The sequence below is a fragment of the Delphinapterus leucas genome, chromosome 7 (genome assembly GCF_059928025.1).
Source record: "Delphinapterus leucas isolate spDelLeu-1000000601 "Yukka" chromosome 7, BTC_Dleu_Yukka2, whole genome shotgun sequence".
NCBI lineage: Eukaryota > Metazoa > Chordata > Mammalia > Artiodactyla > Monodontidae > Delphinapterus > Delphinapterus leucas.
In genome coordinates this window covers 15,465,728-15,481,180 of record NC_143135.1, presented here as the reverse complement: position 1 = coordinate 15,481,180, position 15,453 = coordinate 15,465,728, and the positions used below count along the sequence as shown (strand labels likewise).

General features: G+C 50.5%; 1 protein-coding gene, 1 long non-coding RNA gene and 1 other non-coding gene across 7 annotated transcripts in view; 1 reads left to right on the top strand and 2 right to left on the bottom strand.

Annotated features, from left to right (window-relative positions):
• Window positions 1-452: 452 nt before the first annotated feature.
• Window positions 453-12,195, bottom strand: LOC149748697 (uncharacterized). 2 transcript variants are annotated; one of them, XR_016393793.1, is made up of 2 exons: window positions 11,620-12,195; window positions 453-10,607 (listed from the first exon to the last, which is right to left on the bottom strand). It is a non-coding gene; the product is annotated as an uncharacterized LOC149748697 (long non-coding RNA). The 2 variants fall into 2 exon arrangements; XR_016393792.1 differs by having other exon boundaries at window positions 453-2,901.
• A 201-nt stretch (window positions 12,196-12,396) lies between these two features.
• Window positions 12,397-15,453, top strand: part of CD82 (CD82 molecule) — a 52,141-nt gene continuing 49,084 nt past the window's right edge. The window contains exon 1 of one of the 4 annotated variants that reach the window (XM_089914900.1): window positions 12,397-12,815. The gene's annotated coding sequence lies outside the window, so the exon portion shown is untranslated. The remainder of the gene's footprint in view (window positions 12,816-15,453) is intronic. The other 3 variants (XM_089914899.1, XM_089914902.1, XM_022592191.3) reach the window with 3 other exon arrangements.
• On the bottom strand, window positions 15,052-15,165 carry LOC115804172 (small nucleolar RNA SNORA61). Its single transcript, XR_004025030.1, has one exon. It is a non-coding gene; the product is annotated as a small nucleolar RNA SNORA61 (small nucleolar RNA).

Genomic DNA, 15,453 nt, shown 5'->3' with positions numbered 1-15,453 from the left:
ACAGGTTATACAAGTGAGGCTTCTCTGGCTGAAAGGAAGGGGGGTGGCTGAGGAGTCATGCTTGTTCAGCCCATCCCTCACCTCCTCTGGACACCCAAGGGGTCATCAACAGCTGTTGACCTCAGTGTGGAAATCAGTGCACACCTGACATGGAGATGTTGACAGATTTTAAGCACAGAAGAGGAACAATTAGATTTGCATGTTGCAATGATTACTCCAAGGTGGGCTGTGGACAAAAAATACTGCCTGCCATTCCGGTAAACAACGAATGTTGCCTGCCATCAAGCCACCAGCCACTGCAGCCTCCCCCAGTGGTGTGCCCTGAGGGGAATTCAAGATGAAGAAAAACAGGATACTGGCCCTAGATGGTTCAGATGCATATCTAAGGAATAATTTCATTGAACTCAGACTCTTGCATCTTCCCATACATAGAAAAGCACTAAAATCATTAACTTTAGATGTCTGTTTTTTTATGATTAGCAGTAATCTTTTAGTATTTGACTACATTTTTTTTTTTTTCAGCAAAAACTCCTATATATCCTGGCTTCTCCCTTACCTTTTGGGAACAGTTCCTCAGAGCTAGTCGAGAGGCTCTTTCCCAGGCTATAGTCCTCAGTAAGGTCTCCGAATACAACCTAACTTGCAACTTTTAGGTTGTGCATTTTTCTTCAGTTGACAGGACCAAGGGGCTCAGGACTGGAGACTGTGATCAGAGTTAAGGGGCTGAACTGGGCCAGCAGCCACGGAAGCAGAGGGCAGGAGGGGACAGGTGAAAAAGTGATTGGTCTTCACCATGGAGAACGTATGGCCACAAGCCTAGTTTTTTGTTTGTTTGTTTGTTTGTTTTTTGCGGTACGTGGGCCTCTCACTGTTGTGGCCTCTCCCGTTGCAGAGCACAGGCTCCGGACACGCAGGCCCAGCGGCCATGGCGCACGGGCCCAGCCACTCCGTGGCATGCGGGATCCTCCCGGACCGGGGAACGAACCCGCATCCCCTGCATCGGCAGGTGGACTCTCAACCACTGCGCCACCAGGGAAGCCCTAGTTTTTAATTTACTTGGAGGTTGGGGGTGGGATATGTTTCTAGTTTGCCTCAGGAGCCAATCAATTCGTTCAAAAGTATTTATAGAATCACTGCTATGTGTCAGCCATTGTTCTAGACGCTGAGGATAGAGTGGGAAACCAGAATGCATTGTTGGCTTTGATTTGCTAATATTTCGTTGATAATTTTTGCATCTATGCTCGTGAGAGATGTTGGTCTGTAGTCTTCCTTTCTTGTAACGTCTTTGTTTTTGGTGTTAAGGTAATGCTGGCTTCATAGAGTGAGTTGGGGATTAGTCCCTTTACTTCTATTAATATCTTCTTTTATTTATGATGAAACTTAGAACGTAAGTGTATATGAAAATGTGCCTACTACAAGGACAATGTTAAAATCAAATGTTTGTCTACCCAAGCCAGGAAGTGTGACCTTGGGATGGTTCCTCTGTTTCTCTCTTCTCTTTCCTCATTTGTAAACTAGCATTGATCATAATAAACATATCTTACTGATAGGCCTGTTTTAAGTGTCAAATAATTTACAGCATGTTAAAGGCTTAAGCACAGCCCCAGGACATGGGGAAGACTCATTAATATTAGATATCCTTATGACCAGGTCTTTAATTTTACATATAGAAGTGTGCCTCAGTATAAAAATCTCATCCATGCCTGAAGTATCAGATTGTAAATTTTGCATGAGGGACTACATTCTTCTTTTTCTCAGTGCAAAAAATAAGAATGCAAATAATGCACTCTTAACCCATTCAAAATACCCAACTGATTCCCCAAATATCACATAAACATATATAATAATCGACTAAGGATTTCTGCATAAAATGAAACAGCTAAAACACCAACTGCCTAAATACTCAACCTCTGTTGGACTCACGAGCAAGTCTGTTTGTCCTCAGGGTGCACGCTGTGTGGATACGAAGCTCGGGCTCCTTGGTGGATGAAGGTTGCAGGCCGCCACGCAACCATGTCTCTAGGTTTTTCAAAAGCACCCCATCACGCTTCAGGAAATGCGGTAATGCATTCCAGAACCAATAACGTCTTTATAATTATCTTTACTTTCTTACACATGAAAAAAAAAAATGCTACTGCTGGAGGCACACGTATGTGCAAATGCACCGTCTCATACCCTCATTTCCTCCGTTGCCAAGCTTTTCTAGTAAGTAGATTAGATATTCCAGGTCTCCGGACTCACCTTCTTTCTTCTCAGGCTTTTTCCCTTTCATAGGAAACATTTACACTTCATAACGTGGGGAAGACGACAGTGTCGGCTCATGGCCCGTTACACAGTGTAGACACTGGACGTGGATCTCCGGGAAGAACCGCTGAGATGCTGCCGCCGCTCACACAGTCTTTGTACCGGATCCCCCCGCGGTGTAAATGTCTTTACGCCGTGTTCCCGCAGAATCATTAGACCAGGGTTTCGTTCTTTACTCAGAGAGTGAATTTGGGGTAAATATTTTTTTCAGGTCCTTTTGAGAGTGTGTGTGTGTGTGTGTGTGTGTGTCACCCTTTCTTCAGAAGAAGTCTTATTGCGATATATACAAAACAGTTGAGCGCAGAGCTGCCTGAGGAACGGGGTAGTGGAGCCCGAAGCCCCGCCCCTGGAACCACCCTGGTGGACTCCACGCACGTCCACAAAGATATGAAGATATACATCACCGCAAAGCTTGAAGAGCACTGAACCAGATTATTTTCATATTTACAGCACTGCAGTGGCTCGATTTTGTGCTCACTTGTTAGAGCTTTTCTCGACTGGGCTTTTTATAGATGTAATTTCTCTTTTCCTTTATATCATGACCTCCATCATTTTTGCGTTTGTTGATAATGTCTGCTCTCTGATTGCCGGTTGCTCCTGGGGATATAAGTAAATCGATAAATGTACTTCTGAATGCTTGCTGGGCCCCCTTGGTCCAGGTCAACATCTCCTGCCTGGACTATTGCAGTAGCCTCCTCCTTGGTCTCCCCTCTTCTAGCCTTGCCTCCCTAAGGTCTGTTTACAACCCAGCAGCCTAAGGGATCCTATTAAAACATGAGCCAGATGATGCCATTTCCCAGCTCAAATGCTTCCCTCTGAGTAAAAGCCCAAGCTGGCAAGGCCCCCCATCATCTGGCCCTGACACCTCTCCGGCCTCACTTCCTATTACTTGCCCCTCACACACCCTATTCCAGTATAGCTTCAACCTCAGGGCCTTTGCACGTGTACCTGCTCTGCCTGGGATGCTCTTCCTCTAGGTAGTCTCACTCCCTCACTTCATTCAGGTCTCCGCTCACATGTTACCTCCTCAGATGGGCTTCTTTGATCTGTTATATGAAACAACTTCCCTCTTCCAGAAACTCCCTACCCTCTGCCCTGCTTCAATATCTCCAATCCACTTGTTGCCACCTGCCATATTATATATAATTTTCTGTCCTTCACTGGGAGGTAAGAAGCTCCAAGAGGCAGGGCCTTGACTGTTCTGTTTGTTGCTGTCCTCTCAGTGCTAGAATATTGCCCAGCACACACTAGACACTCAACAAACATTTATGGGATGAAGGAATGAAGGATCATTAAATGTGAGTTAGTGTTAAGCACGATTTTTTGCATTCGGTTGCTTTGCAACTAGTTCATATGGTAACTCGGCTACCTAGAATGCAGCTAGGGGTGCTAGAAGAGCTGGTGGTAGAGTGCACTTTGGTTCCCAATTAACCACTCCCCATCCCTAGAAGAGGATTAGACAGCCCCGCACATTGTCACACGACTAGAGGCCCCTCCCTGAGGGAGGATAGGTCTCTGCCCACTGACGTGGAGCTTTAACCGACGGAATGTGGGCAGAAGGGACAGATGCCACGTCCGAGCAGATGCTTTGAGAGCCATCATGTGGCTTGGCCATTGCTCTTTTTCCTTCTCCCATGAGAGCAGCATATCCCAAAGAGGGGCCAAATTTTCCTCCTGAATGTAGGAGTGGCAAAGACACAAGGAGCAGAGCCTCACCTGACACATGGCAATCTTCAGCAATCACTTAACATCAATGAGAACTAAAACTTGGTTGTTATTAAGTTGACAAGATTTTCAGGGCTCTTTGTTACTGCAGCATAACCTCACAAAAGCTGACTGATACAGGGCTAAGGAGTAGCACTAGAGAAGTAGTTAGGTTAAGCGACCTCTGAATTCCCTTCTAGGTCCTCATTCTAGACTCCCTGGCTCGTTCTCAGTAAATGGGACATGAGTCACTTTAGGAAAAAAGAGACACTTTAGGAAAACAATATAGCATATCTTTTAGGGTCTAGAGTCAGGCAGTCCTGACTTGCTCCTGGCTTTGCCACTCACCAGCCACGAGATCTTATTCAAATTGTTTAAACTCACCAAGCCTTAGTTGCCTTCTCCACAAAATGGGGATGGTAATTTTTCTGCCTCTGAGGGTCAGTATGAGGATTAGATGAGATAATGCCCAGTGCTTGTCATGTGGTACACCCTCCATCAGCAGGAGTTGCGGTGGACATCTGTCATAGTCATAGCTGCCCTGCGTCTTTGGAATAGTCTCTATGTTTGAGGAAATTCCCACATTACAAGTTCAACCTCCCAGAGCAGGAGTCAGAACTCTAACTCCCAGCCTCGCTGGCAGCCAGCCTGCAGGCCAGTGGCCTCAGTGCCTGAGGTCTGACACTTGGCTGCAAGGCTTGGATTCAGAGGCAGTAGGCTTTGTGAGGAGCTTCCGTGTTTTGCTGTCGTGATGGACGTTACCTCCTGGTGGTAGGATCCCAGGGGTCTGCAAAGTTGACTTCCTGGGGTAGAGGGGCATCGGATGGAGGATGTGACAGTGATAGTTGTCTTATTAGGCTGGTGCTTCAGCGTAGTCTGAGGTCTTATTTCTGGAAACTGAGCTCGAGCCTGACTCTCCAGCCAACCCCAGTCCCCCACTCAACAATTCAGGGGGCTTTGCAAGTACCTTGTAGTAAATTTTTCTGCATGAACAACTAGACTGTATTTCGTATGCTTACAATGCTTACCAGAATTAATATTATTTCATTACCATTATTGAACAAGAGTCATCGGTCTTCGAGGCCTCCAGATACCCAGGGGGACTGCAGGCCAACTAGCATTGGCTGGTAAATCCCACACCAAGTTCCCTGTCTGGGCTGGGTGGGGAATCTGCAGTTGGAACCTGTTAAGGAGACCTAGTTCCATGTCTGCCCTCGCCTGGCTCTCAAGCGGGGCCTACACTCTGCTCCTGGGAGCCTGAATTGACCTGAGGCCCAGAGTGGGAGGTGGGGACCCTCCCCTGTCCCTCCCGTCCCTCCAGGCTTTCTTCTCCTGGTCTCACTCCAGGTTTCTCTTGATTGGCTGCACTGGGTGGTATGGACACCAGAGGGCGCTAAATGCTCATTTTGGAGGGAAGCGTGTGGAATTTTTTTTTTTTTTTTTTTTTTTTTTTTGGTGTGCGTATGTTTTAATCTCTACATTTCTGTTAGGGAAAGAAATGACTTGGAGACAACTAACCAGTCTGTCTTATAACCCTAATGTAGCAAATGTTGTATGTGCATTGCCTGCAACTTACAGGTGAGGAAACGGACCCAGACAGGTGAAGATGCAAGCTTAAGGTCACATGGCTAGAAAGTTATCAGGGCAGGAACTTGAACATAAACCATCTCTCAGAGAGGAGGACTGTGCCAACACCGTAGTTTTCTTAGGGAGGGTCATGGAGAGAAGGGAAGGAAAGACTGTGGTGTTTTCCTACAGAGGTCTCTGTGGCAGCGCTGACACTCAGAGAGCTTTCAGTACAAATGCCAATTCAGCCAGCATCTGTTGAGCCCCGGACTGCAAACTCAGTTGCCCATGGGGACTAGGCAGGTCACAAAAATGAGGAAAGCAGGTCGGGTGGGCAATGGCGAGTGGTGGGGACTGTGGCCAGCTGGCGTGTGTATGTTACAAATGAAGGGGACACCACACTCAGGTCCACCAGCTCTTGCCCTGTCAGGATGCACGTCAGGGTGTTTGGGTTTTTCTGTTTTTTATCAGAAGCTGTATGTCTAAATGTTATGAAATCCCCCAGTGTTGAAATACCTGTGACAAATGCAAAACTTTTTCAACTCAACTCTCTGAGCCTTGGCGTTCTCAACCTTACAATGAGGAGGCTGTCTACACCATTGGCTCCTTGGGCCAAGGAGTGTCCTTTTTAGCCTTGTGTCTGTTTCAGGGAAGGATCTCACGCCGGTTTTGCGCAGCTCCACCCAATGGCAGGAGTGAGAGCTGCCATTTCTAGTCCCCTTTTGGTAGCAGCTCCCCATCCATCTCAGGGACTTAGGGGTATCTGGAGACACCAAAACAGGGTTGTCCAGAGAAGTCTTTTCTGTTTTCTGCTTTTCTGCTCCAACAACTCTTCCCTGTGGGCACAGAGGTCACAGAGGTCACAAGAAATGGTCTCTAACAGGATCTACTGGGGTTCAAGGAGAAAATGATTAAGATTGCTTTATATTTGTTGATTTTTAGTTTTGTACATCTTGAATATTTTAAATAACTTTTTATCTTGTCTTTTCAAATTTTGTTTTGTGTATGGCTCGGAATATGCCAAATGGTAGCAAATTAGTGCATACATCTCGATTATAAATAAATAAACTAACATACATTGGCATGGGGGCTCATGACTGCTTGGGGTACCCAACTCCTGCCGTGGGGGTGACCTGATGCCTGAAAGGGGAAAACAACAGGGAATTGTGGATGCAGAGACATCACTCAATAGTTTCAAAGTTACCCAAGTGCCACAGTTGTTAAAAAAAAAAAAAAAAGCTTCATAGTATGTAAAACACTACACAAATGCTTGTTATCAAATTAGTTAAATATACCCAAAGTCATTTTTAAATTGTCTGGAGCATGGTAAGAGTTTGCTTTAAAAATGGAGGCTCTGTTATTATTTTTGCCGTTGCTTTTGGTATTGTAACACCATGGGGCACCACTGCACTGGTTTCTGGGTCAGCTTGCCCACTGTGCTGAAAGCCCCATTGAGGCCAGGGCTGCGTGAGATTAACCCCTGGAACTTCAGATGTAGCAGGGGGCAGGGTGGGATTTGAGCAGGGGTCTAAATGATCTTTGTTAAACGGCTGAGATGGAAAAAAATCAACGGCTCAGCCTCTTTGGTGGGAACTTGGATCCTGTCCCAGCTACAGCCCAGCTATAAGGGGCTCAGAGTTTAGATCCTCATCCAGCTCTTTGGAGAAGAAAGGCCCTGGCCCTGTTGAACCCATTCAAATGCAGGAGTTACTGTGCTTAGCAATAGACTCAGGCTTGATAAATTGCTATTAACCATTTCCTGGCCCAAGACCCGGCGAGAGGACAGAGTATGGAGCAGATTTATGTCAAGCGCCCGGGACCAGCATTCTTTCTGCTTCTCAGGCAGGAAGCAGGGTCCTTTCAAGGCCCTGGGGGGTGCTCTTTGATGCAGTGTGTGCCTTTAGGAGTAGACCACATGGCTTAGTGTTGGTGGTCAGAATCTGGGTACCTAGGTCCTATGCAACTTGGGCTTTTCCTGTTATGGTCAATTTCTGCAACCGAAAACTAAGTTGGCTATAAACTATCACTTCTCTTTCCTCTGTCACTTACTAGTTGTATGACCTTGAGCTGGTTACTTACCTTCTCAATGCCTCCATTCCCACATCTTGGAAATGGGCATCGTAATAGTATGTACCTCCTAGGGTCGTTGTTATGAGGATCCAGGGGTGCTATTTAAGTTTATAATTTTAAGGAAACCATGCAGGTCGAAGGGAGGGAGGTGCTAAATCTGTTCTGAGTACTCTCTGAAGAAGGATGATCCTAAGTAACCTAAACACTCAGGACTAAGTGCCTGCTGCCAGACTTCTGATTCATTTGTGCACAAATGGTTGTGTAAGAAAAGATTGGGCACCTTTTGCTTTAAATCAGCTGAATTCAGACTCTCAGTTCCCACCAGAGGAATATCTACTCCAGTCATTCTGAGGTCCCACTTGGGACAGACTGTGTTTTCCAGATTGAGTTTCCCACCAACTAGAATATCTGCAACTATATCTTCTGCCCTGCAAGCGCTTCTAGAACTTTCCCACCCCTCGAGAGAGAAGGAGACTATGTCCCCTCCCCTTGAACCAGGTGGGTTTTTGTAATTGCCTCCGCTCATAGAATACAAAGGAAGTGATACTACATGATTTCTGAGGCTAGGTCATAAAACGCCATAAAACGCCATATGCTTCTATCTTGTTCTCTGTTAGCTCTTGAAACCCAGCCATCTTGCTGTGAAGAGGCCCCAGCAGCCTGCCGAGAGGCCTCATCGAGAGGAACTGAGGCCTTGGGCGCCAGCTCTAGCTGAGCTCCCAGCTGACAGCCAGCACCAACTTGCTAGCCAGCTGAGTGAGTGCACCATCTTGAAAATGGATCCTCGGGCTTCCCTGGTGGCGCAGTGGTTGAGAGTCCGCCTGCCGATGCAGGGGATGGGGGTTCATGCCCCAGTCCGGGAAGATCCCACATGCCGCAGAGCGGCTGGGCCCGTGAGCCATGGCCGCTGAGCCTGCGTGTCCGGAGCCTGTGCTCTGCAACGGGAGGGGCCACAACAGTGAGAGGCCCGCGTATCGCAAAATAAAAAAAAAAAAAAGAAAATGGATCCTCAACCTCCAGCTGAATCAGCTGGTATTGTCTAGAGCAGAGATAGGCCTTCCCCGCTGAACGTACCCCAAATGACAGATCTATGGGCTAAATAAATGACTGGGTGGTTTGTTACATAACGATAGGAAACAGATGCACCACTCTCCCCCATCCCTCTCCTCCTCTTTCCTCCCAGAGCTGTACAAGAACCTTGGGGCTTTTCCTAGGCCCAGGCACCAATGAGACCCTGACACCCATGTTCTTGTCCACAAGGACCTTCAGATCTCCTGCTTTGCCACCTTTGGGGTGGAGAATCTTTGGGAGGCTGGGAACTCCATGGCCATACCCTTTTGAGGTCTTATAACCACCATCTCCCCTACCTCCAAGTTGGCCATTTGATATTTTTTGGCCATGCCATGTGGCTTGAGGGATGTCAGTTCCCCGACCAGCGATTGAACCCAGGCCACAACAGTGAAAGCCTGTAACCCTAACCACTAGGCCACCAGGGAACTCCCTAGAGTGGTTCTTCTTGCCCCTTTTCCTGCCTCCAAAACTCCTGGTTTCACCTCTGGAATGGACTGGAGAATTTCTCAAAAGATGGAAGTAATCTCTCACTAGAGGTGGCTGTGCTCTCTGCCTAGAAAAATGACCGAGGTAAGTCATGGTGAAGCCTGACTCCCGCTGGAAGAGAGGAAATGCTGAAAAACCAACCCAATTTGACATTTCAGTAAATAACTGAGACACACATCTACTCATTGACTGTCCGTTAAGCTCCCAATGTGTGCCCAGCATTACTCTGGGTGCTGGGAAGACAAAGCTGAATGGCAGTGCCACCCACAGACCTGGACAGGAAATCCACCTGTGTCCACCCAAAGCCTGCACCCCACCCTCCTCCTCCATCATGCTTCAGGTATCTAAAAGCCTAGAAATCTCTGCCTAAATGGCCCAAGCCCAGTTTTAGGGCTTACACAAGCGACTTTTCCAGGTCCATCCATCTGGGGGTACAACATGGCCCCGTGTGCACCCCTAGAGGGGTGACTTGAGTGGTAGCTATAGGCAAGGTGTGTGGACAGAGTTTGGGCATGTGAGCTGAGGTGTTCACAGGCCTGAGTCCTAGCCTACTTGTGACACAGGACACAGATGGTGCTAGGAAGAGAATTAGGGCGGGTGTGCTGAAGGCTAGTGTCAGGGCTGACTCACCCCTACACCCACCATATCCCTGCATAGAATTACAAAGAGTACAAGGATTCTAAATTTCAACATGGCTTCCTTGGTCATTATAAAGAATATTTCTCAAGGCAGGAGAATAGACATATTTTATTTTACAGTCTGTTAAATGTTTAGATATATATGTGGGGCTCGGTTTTCGCTATCAACATGTCAGAGTAGCTCTGTGGTACAGGACCAGTGCCCCAGGCTGTAACTCCTATAGGAGACCCTCTTCTATAGGCTGCAAAGGATGGTGGGAGAGTCTGGCAGAGATTCCAGAAGCTGCCTGCAGACTGCCCTCCATGTTGCCCCAGCTGCCTCTATCTCTAATCTGGAGTGACAGAGACAGGAAGGGGTGGCAGAAGGGACTCATGTGATCTAATGCCTGCCTGGGGGAAGGGGGGCATTGCTGATGGAATCCAGCTGTTTTGCCACCTGCCAATCACCATCACTAACACCCCCAGCTTGAGGGGAGGGTATCCGGAGCAAGGTAGGAGAGGAAGGTATTTCATGCCCATTTTGCACGGATTGGCTAGGGTGGGAGATGGAGTCCAGGCCAAGACAGAATAGCACTGTGGTTCCCGAAGTATGGTCTCTGGACCCGTAGCATCGACATCATCTAGAGCTTTTTAGGCTCTTGGCCCCTTGCAGGAAAGATGGTGTCCTTCTGTGGGAAGGGCAACAGTATGGGACACTTCTGGGCTTAAAGAACTCCCCAGCCCCACTCCTCCGGCTTGGTGTGGAGATTCTATGAAAGGGACTTTTTACTGGAAAGAAAACATTTATTTATTGAGCATGCACAGCGTCCAAGAGTGGAGAAACACTTCACGAGCACTTCCACATTTAAGCCTCAACAGCCACCCTCGAGATTGCTATTATTTTTATTATCATGATATCCTTTTTTTTTTTTTTTTTTTTTTGTGGTACGCGGGCCTCTCACCGCCGCGGCCTCTCCTGTTGCGGAGCACAGGCTCCAGACGTGCAGGCTCAGCGGCCATGGCTCACGGGCCCAGCCGCTCCGTGGCATGTGGGACCTTCCCGGACCGGGGCACGAACCCGTGTCTCCTGCATCGGCAGGCGGACTCTCAACCACTGCGCCACCAGGGAAGCCCCATGATATCCCTTTTAAGGGCTCAGTCTAGAGGGGTTAAGTACCTTCCTTGGGTCACAAGGCTCCCAGGAGGCTACTTGGTCTGTGTGATTCTCAGAGCACCCTGACTTCTTCACCTTTATGCTAAACAGTGGTTCTCAAACTGAAGTGTGATTCAGAATCACCTTGAAGCCTTGACAAAGCGAACTGCTAGGCTCATCCCCCAGAGTTTCTTACTCAGTAGATCTGGGATGGGGCCCCCAACACACATTCCTAACAAGTTTCCAGATGCTGCTGCTGCTGCGGTTCCAAGGACCTGCTTCGGGAACCACCGTGCTGGGCGGGGATCCAGCTCCCCGCCCTACTCCACCCATGCAAAACTGGCACAATCATACCTTCCCCACAATGACGTCCTTGTGAAATGCCAGTGAGATAATGGGAGTGAAAGAGCTTTGTCAGCTGCACAGATCAATGGTTCTGGTCATAACCCAGGGACCTGACGTTGGTCCCTGGGGTCTGGGTGTGTGGAGGGCTGGGATGCAGGTGGGGGTACCACAGCCATCCGGAGATCTTTTGCAGCCCATCTTAATTCTGAGCCACTTCCTCTCAAGGGAGAAAGCCAGCTTCTCAGGGATGGAACAGCAGCCCCTGCTGCCCCCCAGCTCATCAACCCATGCCTTCTCCTTTACCTCTGGCAGCCTGCTAGCACTGCCTCGGCAGACGGCTGGTCCGGGCTACTCCTCCAGGGGCCAGTCCAGGCAAGCTGGTGCAGCATCAAGCCTTGTGATTCACGGCCTGGGACTGGGTCCTGCTCACCAGCCTTGTGAGACTCAGAGGCCGTGACTTCCCTTCTCTAAGCCTCAGGTTGCTCGTTGGTAACATGGGTGCAACATCTGCACAGAGCTGTGCAGACTCAACGGCCAGGACTTTTAAAGTACGTTTCTAAGCCACAGCTTGGCGCACAGCCTGGCCCCTGGCACAAGTCCAATCAGTGGTAGCTGTTAGTATTTTCAAAAAGTGCCTGGGCCCAAGCCACCTCCTGGTAGAGGCCCGGACTTGGAACGCAAACCGCTCCCACGCCGTTCCCCGGTTGCACCCGGATACACCCGCCCCGGAATGCCAGCGTGGGGATCCGGAGGCCTGCCTGCCTCGGGTAGGGTTGTCAGTGTAGGGCAGGGCAAGATTAGGGAGGCGGTGAAGCGAGGAAGGGGCGTTCCTGGGGAGAGGCCTCCTGCTAGGAGGGCCGGGGGCGGGGATAAGCCCGGAGGAGAGGGAGTCGGAGGCGGGGGTGGTGGGAGGGCCTAGGGAAGTGGCCAGCGGCCTGGGAGGAGCGTGGGAAGGCTGAGGAAGGCCGAGGAGGGGCGGGACCGTTAGGAAGCGCTGGGAGTGAGGTTTCCCACCCGGCAGGGCTGAGGCTCATGCCCACCCAGACAAGGCTTTATCCGGGCAGGGCCCGGGGCCTGGAGGGGCGCAGAAGACCCGGCCGAGGAGGCAGGCCCAGGGAGGGCCCCATCCACAGGGTGAAGTTGGGCCGTAGCGGGGCGGGGCTAGGGGCGTAGCTCCATCCCCCGCAGGACCCGGGCCGGGGCTGGCCGGTTAGAGCAGGGAGGCCGTAGCGGACAGAGCCCGATCCGGCTGGAAGCCAGTCAACATTCCTGCAGGGTCTGGGGGCGGGGCTGGCGGGCCCAAGTCAGGAGGCCGAGGGGGTGTGTCTGGGGCGTGGCCTCCGGAGGGCGGGGCCTGGCCGAAGCCTCTGCGTTCCCAGACGACTGCCGGGAGGGCGACGATCGAGCTACTGAACCCAGGGCTGCGCAGTCGGACGCTGACTGGGACGCGAGCGGGTGACGCCAGGCTTGCAGCGCGGAGCAAAAAACAGAGCCAGCAGGTGAGAAGGGGGTGGGGGGAGGCCTGCCGGCAACCACGAGCAAAGTTAGTTTTCGTCTCCACTTCCAGAGGCCGCTCGGGCAGTTTTCTCGCAACAAGTGACAGGTCGGGCCAAGAAGGCAGCTGGTGGGTGAGAAGGAGCTTAATTAAGTTCCCAAGTCCTGACCCCCAGTTCTCCGGCTCCTCCGTGCTCCAGCTGTGTGACCCCGGGCGCGTCCCCCCACCTTACCCTGGACCTCTCGGGTTCCAGTAAAAGGAGGAGGTTGGACTAGGTGGACTCCGTGTTCTTACTGCCCTTTCTCACTGAAACCCCGGAAGGTGAGGCTGGCAGGTGAGAGCGGACTCAACAGGTATTCGGATTGCGTCGCCCAGACTACAGTTTGTCTCCCTGCAGAGTGACACTGAGCAAAGTGAACTCTGCGAGCGTGAAGCGAATTGCTTTAAAGGTCACACTAGTTCCTCGCGTGGGACTTGAACCCACAGGCCTGGGAACCGGGGGCAGAGCCGGGGGGGTGGGTGTGGGGTGGGTGTCCAAGTCAGGGAGGTTTCAGCCTCCCCTTCCCCCCAGCTCTGAGAGCCTAGTAAGACTTGGGGTGGGAAACTCAGCAGGGCATTTGTCCCCCTCCCAGGGCTTTTCCAAGTGAGCTGGCTTGGGAGGCCCCTGGCGGAAACTAGGGGACAAGTTCTTATCCGGGTGAGTGGGGAAGACAAGGGCCGCAAACATTGGGCCCAGAGTCAAGCCCAGAGCCGGGGTTCTTGCTGCATGCCCAGGGTCCCTTCCTTGGGCTGGAGGTTTCTGTCCCTGGTGGCGGTAGGTGCTCTGTGCCAGGGCCATAGTAGTTGGGCAGCCTAGTTCAGTGGTCAAGGACTTGGGACCAAATTTGGATTCCACTCCCCCTTCAAGCTTCAGCTTCCTCGTCTGTTAAATGGGGGTGGAGATGGTACTCAACGGTAGCAGTGAGGACTTAATAGGATAATGTGTATATAGTGCTTAGCAAGGCGCCAGGCACCCAGTGAGGCCTCATTGTATGACAGCTGCTCTGATGTGGATGGGCAGGTGATAGACTGGCTTCCTGCCTGGGAATGAGACTGTTTTTGGAGGGCTGGCTGCAGCTCCTCTTGACCTTGTGAGAGCCAAAACTTGCCACCTGCCACCAGCATCACTTTGTCCATTTTGGGGTTGGGGAATGTGTCATCTGGACCAAAGAGTAGCTGAGTTTTCAGTAATATTGCTTGCAGTTGTTAGGTGACCCGTTAAATAAACCCCCAAATGTTTACTTAGCACCTACTATATATTAGATGGAGCTAGGTGATACAGAGGTGAACTAGCCTCTGGGTTCTGCCCTCATTTTGAGTTGCTGACAGTGAAGTCCCCATCCCCACCATGCCTCTGCTGGAGAGGATAACTCACACCCAGAGCTCAAGGCCAGATGAGGTCTCATGGGTTTGTACTGCTCTGGTGGCCAGAATCCAGCTCTTCCATTGCATGCTTGGCTCAGGGTGGAGGTGAGGGCCAGTGTGGGCACCTTTTATCTGTTTGATCAGGGTTGGGCACTGAAGGTGGCTGGCTCCCTGCATCTCCTGGGGAGATGAGCCCTACACTGTGGAACCAGCTGGAAAACACTGTGGGACAGAGTTTGACTGAGGGCTGTGCTATGTGGAGGAAACAGCGTGTGTATGTATGGGAGGGTGGTGCTCAGGGCAGGTGAGACACGGGAGAAAGGGAGGTGGTGAGACTTGAACAGGACTTTCTGCCTGGGATCCCAAGTCCTGGTTGGGCTTGGATCAACTTGGGGCCCCAGACTCCCCTCTCCAAGCATTTGAGTGGCTTAAGGTTAGAGTTTGGTCTGGTGGGGAGGGAGAGGGGTCAGTAGGTGTTGCCTGTGAGGGGGGCAGGGAGGAGATGTTCATTTCCAACAGTGCTTAGTAAACATCTACTGGAAAGTCCTCCTAGCACCCCTCCACCCCACGTGATGAATGACGGACGATGACACACTGACCCCATCCTTAGTTGCTTACCATCTGGTGAGGAACTTAGACAAGGGGACTCTGATAGGAGATAGATGAAGGGTCAGAGGGATCTTTAGGAAAGCTTCATGGAGGAAGTGGAGTTTTGGGTGGGCCCTAAAGATTGCAAAGGTTTCAGTAGCCACAGCAAATATAGTGTTTTGGGAAGAGGAGGATGCCGAGGGGAAGGCAAGGAGGTCAGTGTGTTCAGGGGATTTTTTTTTTTTCAACCTTGTTTGAAAGTAGCCCACATACTATATAGCAGACACTATGAGCACAGCTTCGGTACTTTTACAACCACCAAGACCAGGGTTCAGATCCGATGGGAAAGGGAACCAGAGGGTTCAGGGGATTTTTAGGAAACTGCTAGATTGATCAGTCTGGCTGAAGAGCTGGGACTGTGCAGGGATGCGAAGGGGGAATGGTCGGTTGGATCAACTTGTAGAGGACCTTGAATGCCACGGTGAGATGTTTGGATTTGATTTGTAGAAAGTGAGGGCCGCTGAAGGTTTCCGAGCAGGGGAATGACATAGTCAGGGTGGCACTTTTGGAAAGATAGTCTTGCCAGATGTGCTGGGGTGCAGGACCCAGTGGTCAAGGGATAACGAACCGATGGCTGTGATGATGGGGAA